The sequence below is a fragment of the Hemicordylus capensis genome, chromosome 5 (assembly GCF_027244095.1).
Source record: "Hemicordylus capensis ecotype Gifberg chromosome 5, rHemCap1.1.pri, whole genome shotgun sequence".
Lineage (NCBI taxonomy): Eukaryota > Metazoa > Chordata > Lepidosauria > Squamata > Cordylidae > Hemicordylus > Hemicordylus capensis.
In genome coordinates, this window is record NC_069661.1 from 181,246,871 (window position 1) to 181,254,784 (window position 7,914).

A 7,914-nucleotide genomic window follows, 5' to 3' on the forward strand; every position below is an offset into this window, starting at 1 on the left:
TACCTTTATGTTTCTTTAACACACTGTAGATTCATTACAAAAGGAAATCTCACCACTAACAGGCACATATACACTACTGCCTTATACTCTGTACTATACCATCATGTATGCCTGAGAATCAGGGGCTGGTTCTTTGGACTGAGTTCTTGAGTCTTACCCAGTTGCACATCCTGTGACTTTGTTGTCTCTGTTCTGCCAGGTGAATGGTGGAGCCCTTGTTTCTAAACAGAAGCAGTGCCCTGGTCATGATTCATTGTCATTAGTGGATCATCATTTAATTTCATCCCTCAAGCAGCAGCTACCTACTCATCCAACACTTGAAGTTCATTCAGACAGCACCAGTTCTTCCAGTACACAGGTGATCAGATTGTGCATTCCATTCTTATCGTCTACTCAAACTGAACAAAACGTAAAAGAAACTCTGTTGAGATACACTGAGAATAGAAAAAACTGGAGAGATATTCACTGGTGCTGACCTGGACAGGAAATGGCTTTAAGTGGTTTATAAACAAGCAGAATCCCATTAACAGTCAGCCTCTTCCTCTAAATGACCTGCTTCTCTCTTGCTGTTCAAAGTGGGCAAATGAATAAGCGCCTATTTGCAAACATACAAATTAGCTATTGCTCTGCCTTATGCAATATGGTTTATACTTGAGTAACCACCATCTCCTGTTAGAAAGTATGGCAGGAGAATTAAAGTTGAGTAACTAAATCTTGTGACAAATATTTCATATTAAATATATAAGTATTCCTTGAGCAACTTCTTTGGAAAAACTTCAGATGCTGAATTTTCCAGAGATTTTTTAATCAAGCAGTTATTGTCTAAACCACTCTGCTATTTAGTAGCACCCTAGCTTGACTGATTCATATTTCATCAGCTGCAAGCATGTAATATGCTCTCTCTCCCCCTTCTCACGTGTGTACCCTTCTCCACTTCCCTCCTCCTGCCTTGGATCTTGGTGAAAGTTTGTGACTGATATTTAGAGGCTGGCAGCTAACCACGAGCAATTTTACTAATGCCTTGTTGGAATTTGCTGACCATTAATTTACTGATTCCTTGAATTTCTAGTCCTGGAAAATCTGGAAAATAGGCAAGAGGTGTGGGAGTTTTAGCCGTATTGTGTCAAATGACTGGTGGAAGAATTATGGTTTAATAATTCTTCTATTATGCTAGAAATATTTCATATTGAAGTAATAAAAATATTCCTATAAGCATAGCTTCTTTGGAAAAACTTCAGTTGTGCTGAATAAAAAAAGATATATTTCATCTCTTTCCTGAATATTTCCACATGTAGCTTCTAGCTACAACAACCCTTTTTCTTCTTACATAGCTCATTACCTAATTAGTGTCTCCCCAACCCTAGTTTGTAACTTACATAAAATACATGAACATTTAATAACTCAAATTTAAATTTAAAGGGCAGTGTGCAATCACTGATAGCTAGAATAAATGGAATTGTTTGAGATACAACGTATTTGGGGATGGGGGGAGTGCCCCTTTCAAGTTCCTTCTTTCTCTTAACTGGTAAGTAAAGGACAAATACCTTATGGACAACAAAGCGGAATAAACAAATCACTCTATTCTAGTGTGCCACTTAAAGCACTTCTGAACCCTTCTCCTACTCTTGAGCTGTGTGAAAAATACAGATATGCATGTTCAAATGCACTTGTTTTTAAACTGATTGATGGAGGTGCATCAACCTAATTTCACTAGGGTTTTTTCCCCTTTTTTCACAAGGCCTCGTGAAATTGACAGATTCACTGGCGTCGAGAGAGGGCATCTACAGTATAACAATGACAAGGCCTCCCCACAGCTTTGATGTTTTAAAGGTAGAGCAGAAAGGGGAGATGGTGAAGGAAATTGCTGCACAGCGGGTGGCAGTTAATGCACAAGCCAACCAGATGTCATAGCTTCAGACTATGTCATGATGTGATTACATTCAAATCTAGTCACAGGGCCGAATGGGTCAGCATCTGAGATACACAAGAGGAGGAGTCTCTTCTCCTGAAGTAGAAGCAGGGAATATATTGAGGTTTAGACTATGGAGATAATAACTTGTGAACTGTTCCAATGTGCACTAACTGAAGCAGGACGAAAAACCCCAAATTATTATTAAAGTGCTTGAAAATGCACATATTATTTTGGCCAATGACTTGTCCCTGAGCTAAACAGCATGCATTTTAGCTGGAGGCAAGTGTACTGTTCCGACTGACTTAAGGAATCATTGCGCAGCAATTAACTTGCGTGAATCAGTCTTCTAAACAATCTATATTATGAGTAAATACTGAGCACAGGGGCCAGAGGGTTTCTATAATAGTCAAGAGGGAAAATGTATAATCTGTGCTACAATTTCTTGTCATAAATGTATGACTTCACTTGACATGAACATATTTTGTAAATGTTCTCTTTCCCACCCTGTCCCTAGGAGCACAGGATGTGTCAAAATACATCCATATCTATTTTTTTTTTCAAGAGCAGTCTGGCTCAGGGCCATCTCAGTGCACAGTAGAAGTTGGTGTAATAAAAGATACCAACTTACCTATTTTGGTCACTATTATGTGGGTAGTTCACAGAATTTCCAAAGTAGTAATATCAAGTATGCAGTGGAGTGCAGGCCCATACATACACCTTTCTCACCATGCATGCAGGGAGCCAAACTGAACCTGGACCAAAAATCAGAATGAATAGTAAAAAAAAGATTTCCAGAACAGAACCTCTACTATTATCTGAAAGTTTCCATTGAACCTGAACCCATCAGAATAAGGATTCAGCCAAACAAAACATCTGATATGGCTTCTTCACAAGCTTCACTGTAATTAGAATAAGCACATAAATAAAACCAGTAACTGGGAGGATTTATATATTTTGGATTTGTACAAGACTCTATACTCTGCCCTCTTCGAAGGCTTAGCCTGGCAAGCACTTGGCAAGGATTAGACTGAAGGGCTGCTCGCTATTTTCCCTTGTGACAGGGGTTTGATCAACATACAGTTACAACATGGAAGAGTCGAACATAATACAACACATATGTTAAGTAATATCACAACACAAAACATTGGCTGACATCCTTACTAAGCAACCAAGAGGCTTCCCCACTTCCTCAGAAGAACAGGCCCTGCTGGGGGAGAACCAGCATGGCTTCTGCAAAGGTAAATCTTGCCTCACCAACCTTTTGGAGTTCTTTGAGAGTGTCAACAAGTAGGTGGATCAAGGTGATCTAGTTGACATAGTAAACCTGGACTTCCAAAAAGCTTTTGACAAAGTTCCTCATCAAAGACTCCTGAGGAAACTTAGCAGTCATGGGATAACAGGACAAGTACATGTGTGGATTGCTAACTGGTTGAAGGGCAGGAAACAGAGTGTAGGTATAAATGGAGAGTTTTCACAATGGAGGGAAGTAAGAAGTGGGGTCCCCCAGGGATCTGTACTGGGACTGGTGCTTTTTAATGTATTCATCAATGATCTAGAAGTAGGGGTAAGCAGCAAGGTGGACAAATTTGCAGATGATATCAAACTCTTTCGGGTAGTTAAATGCAAAAAAGATTGTGAGGAGCTCCAACAGGATCTCTCCAAACTGGGTGAATGGGCAACAAAATGGCAAAGGCACTTCAAAACCCCAACTTCAAGTAACTGTTGATGGGATCTGAGCTGTTGGTGACTGACCAGAAGAGGGATCGTGGGGTTGTGGTGGACAGCTCGTTGAAAGTGTCTACTCAATGGGCGGCAGCTGTGAAAAAGGCCAATTCCATGCTAGAGATCATTAGGAAGGGGGTTGAAAATAACATGGCTAATATTATAATGCCCTTTTACAAAACTATGGTGCAGCCACACCTGGAGTACTGCAAACAATTCTGGTCACCACGTCTAAAAAAGGACATTGTAGAACTGGAAAAGGTGCGGAACAGGGCAACCAAGATGATCAGGGGCCTAGAGCACCTTTCTTATGAGGCAAGGCTACAACACTTGGGGCTATTTAGAAAAAAGACAACTGCGGGGAGACATGATAGAGGTTTATAAAAGTATGCATGGTGTGGAGAAAGTGGATAGAGAGAAATTCTTCTCCCTCCCACATAACACTAGAACCAGGGGTCATCCCATGAAATTGATTGCCAGGAAATTTAGGACCAGCAAACAGAGGTATTTTTTCACACAACGCATAATCAACTTGTGGAATTCTCTGCCACAAGATGTAGTGACACAAGATGTAGTGTAGTGTAGTAAAGATGTCAGCCAATGTTTTGTGTTGTGATATTACTTGACATATGTGTTGTATTATGTTTGTCTCTTCCATGTTGTAACTGGATGGCTTTAAGAGGGATTTGGATGACTTCATGGAGAAGAGGTCTATCAATGGCTACTAGTTAGAGGGCTATAGGCCACCTCCAGCCTCAAAGTCAGGATGCCTCTGAATACCAGTTGCAGGGGAGTAACAGCAGGAGAGAAGGCATGCCCTCAACTACTGCCTGTAGGCTTCCAGTGGCATCTGGTGGGCCACTGTGTGAAACAGGATGTTGGACTAGATGGGCCTTGGGCCTGATCCAGCAGGGCAGTTCTTATGTTCTTAGTGTGCATGATGGAAGAATTATTTTTGTTGGTCTTCTCTGCCTCTGGAAGTGTTCTGTGCCTTCCAAAGCTATGTCCCCGAGGGTAATGCAGCCCTCAGGAAGGCACAGACCATTTCCAGTGGCAGAAAAGATCAGAGAAAATTGCTCCGCCTCTCAGCACCATACATGCTACAGAAAACAGCATGTATGGTGGGGGAAACATCTCCCTGTGTTCTCAGTTGGTTAGTCAGGATGTGAGTCATTGGATTTTTTAATTTAAAATTATTATTTCCTCCACAAAGATCCAGCATGAAGGAAGCAATCTTGGAGGATGATTTTTTTGTCAGTGAGACTGAACATAAATTACAGAAAACTGTACTACAGAGTACAAAACAATGCAAGTGAAGCAAAATTGAAATGTGATAGGCCTAAGATCCATCTTTTTGAGGCTGATAATTCTTTCATTAAACCAGATGAAAAATATATAATCTTGAGAAATTAACTAATTGCAGTGACAATTATACAATTATTTACTCTCTTTCCTTTCTCCTTAAAACTGACTTGGTTGGTCCTTCAGCTGACCTTATTACAAGTGTCTCTGTACAGATAAAATAATCATTATTTTTTAAATTGAATTTGTTTTTGTGTTTGTTTAATACATTATTCATTATCACTGACAGTTGTAACCATTTTAGATCTATTCACTTACTCTACCTCACTGTGTAAATGATTATTATAAGTAAAGTGTATTCTCTCTCTCTCTCTCTCTCTCTCTCTCTTACTAAAACTTGTTTTTAATTACAATGGACACATTTGTCTTCTGGCTTGTTGAAGTAGTATGTCGAGCAGCACTTGCCACAGTAATGTCTATCAAGGTCGCTAGCCATGAACACCCTGGCCCTACATTTTTCTGAGGGACACTCTCTCCACAGATGGCTGATTTTGCCATTCTCATCCACCTTGTAGTATTTAAGGACAGCAAGCTTCACCTTCTTTCTCTTATGCTTAGGAACATAGGAAACTGCCATATACTGAGTCAGACCATTGGTCTATCTAACTCAGTATTGTCTTCACAGATTGGCAGCAGCTTTTCCAAGGTTGCAGGCAGGAATCTCTCTCAGCCCTATCTTGGAGATGCCAGGGAGGGAACTTGGAACCGAGATGCTCTTCCCAGAGCGGCTTCATCCCCTGAGGGGAATATCTTGCAGTGCTCACACATCAAGTCTCCCATTCATATGCAACCAGGGCAGACCCTGCTTAGCTATGGGGACAAGTCATGCTTGCTGCCACAAGACCAGCTCTCCTCTCCCTGGAGAGGTTGTTCTTCTTAAGAGTGGAGTAAGACTTATTCTTTCTCTTCTTTGCACCACCACGAAGTCTTAGGACAAGGTGAAGGGTAGACTCCTTTTGGATATTATAATCAGACAGAGTGGGCTCATCTTCCAGCTGTTTGCCAGCAAAAATCAGATGCTGTTGATCAGGAGGAATTCCTTCCTTTTCCTAGATCTTGGCTTTGACATTTTCTATAGTATCAGACGGTTCGACCTCAAGGGTGCTGGTTTTCCTGGTGAGGGTTTTCACAAAGATCTGCATGGCAGCAACTGGAGCAGGACTGCTGGTGGCGGGTGCACCAACAACCTGCTTGCAGAATGGTGGACGCCGGAAAGACTATTTTCAATTTTTTTCATGTGAACTGAACTGAACAGTTTATTTATTGGCCTGAACCAGAACTAAACCAGATCAACATCAGTTGCTGCTGAACTTAAACAAGAACTGAACCCAAAAATGTAACGGTTGGACTCCACATGTGTAGGTGATGCAAAAATTGCACTGAATAGTACAAAACATGTCATATGGATGGTGCCCGACTGTGCATTCAATAGAATGATGTTGGAGATTCTTTATGCAATGTTTGAGGCAATGTCAATGTCAAAGAAGAGCCGGGGGAGGGGCAAGGGGACGAAATCTAGCTCTGAATCATGGCATACCAGTAGGGTGGTTAACACTTTCCCCATGCTATTTTGCTACTAAAAGTTGTCACCACTAAATGACTATTTGCCCATGGCTTCCTTTTTTCTTTTTCTCTTTCTAACTAAAAAGGGAAACTTCCAACCACGTTCTGTGTTAAGTCTATCAATTAACTGTGGGGCTTAACATAATGTATAATTTGGCCCTAAACTTGAAAACCTCATTTCTTTGCTAACCTCACTAATAATTTGAAGTTTTCAACTGTTCCTCTGGAATGCTTGCAGAATTACACTTTGCCAGCAAAAAAAAAGGCCATTACCTTTGAAAGGGGAGAGGAGTAGCCAGTGGGAGAGAAAATTTATAGACAATTGTCTTTGCCTGTCTCTTTGACTCTTAGGGAAAGCAGTTCTTTTAACCATGCTCAGAATCATCATTTCCTGTCAGGAGGATTATGGGATCTGTAGATTTCTCTGCAGAATCAGGCAAGCACTTGTGAACCTTAGGAACATAGGAAGCTGCCATATACTGAGTCAGGGGCGTAGCAAGCTTGGTGTGGGCCGAGAGACAAGATTTTAAAATGGGGCACATCATCCTAAATTATTTTTTAAAAGGTTTTGTAAATTGTGGACAATGCAAGTCATTTAATGGTACTAGAGAAAGACATGCTGTTCTGGTAGCTCCAGGTCTTAACACTCACATCAGTTTTGGAGGATGAATACAACTGAAGGAAGCCTGGGCAGGTGTGTGGCTGGGGGAGTCAATCATGTGACTTGCCTCTGGGGGGGGGGCCCAAGGCAGGGGGCCCCCAGACAATTGTCTCCCCTTGCCCTATTATCTTTCTTATTTATTTATTTATTTATTACACTTTTATACTGCCCCACACAAGTGTCTCTGGGCGGTTCACAATGATAAAACAGTTAAAACACATATAAAACCACATAAAAACAATTAAAAACTAACAATTTAAAACTCAATCACAGAATTAAAACCTATACATTATTAAGAAGATGAGGGGAAAAAGGGGCTTTTAAATATTTTTTAAAATATTTATGTAACTATTATAGTTATGCCCCTGTACTGAGTCAAACGATAGGTCCATCTACCTCAGTATTGTCTTCACAGACTGGCAGCGGCTTCTCCAAGGTTGCAGGCAGGAATCTCTCTCAGCCCTATCTTGGAGAAGCCAGGGAGGGAACTTGAAACCTTCTGCTCTTCCCAGAGTGGCTCCATCCCCTGAAGGGGATATCTTACAGTGCTCACACATCAAGTCTCCCATTCATATGCAACCAGGGCAGACCATGCTAAGCTAAGAGGGCAAGTCATGTTTGCCTCCACAAGACCAGATCTCCTCTAGTGCTAACCATCATTAGCACTAGTTACTCACACCTCTTTTGCACAGCT

The 7,914-nt window shown here is 41.1% G+C and overlaps 1 pseudogene; it reads right to left on the reverse strand.

The window, feature by feature from the left end:
- Window positions 1-994: 994 nt before the first annotated feature.
- LOC128327427 (ubiquitin-40S ribosomal protein S27a-like) lies at window positions 995-6,138 on the reverse strand (annotated as a pseudogene).
- Window positions 6,139-7,914: the final 1,776 nt, after the last annotated feature.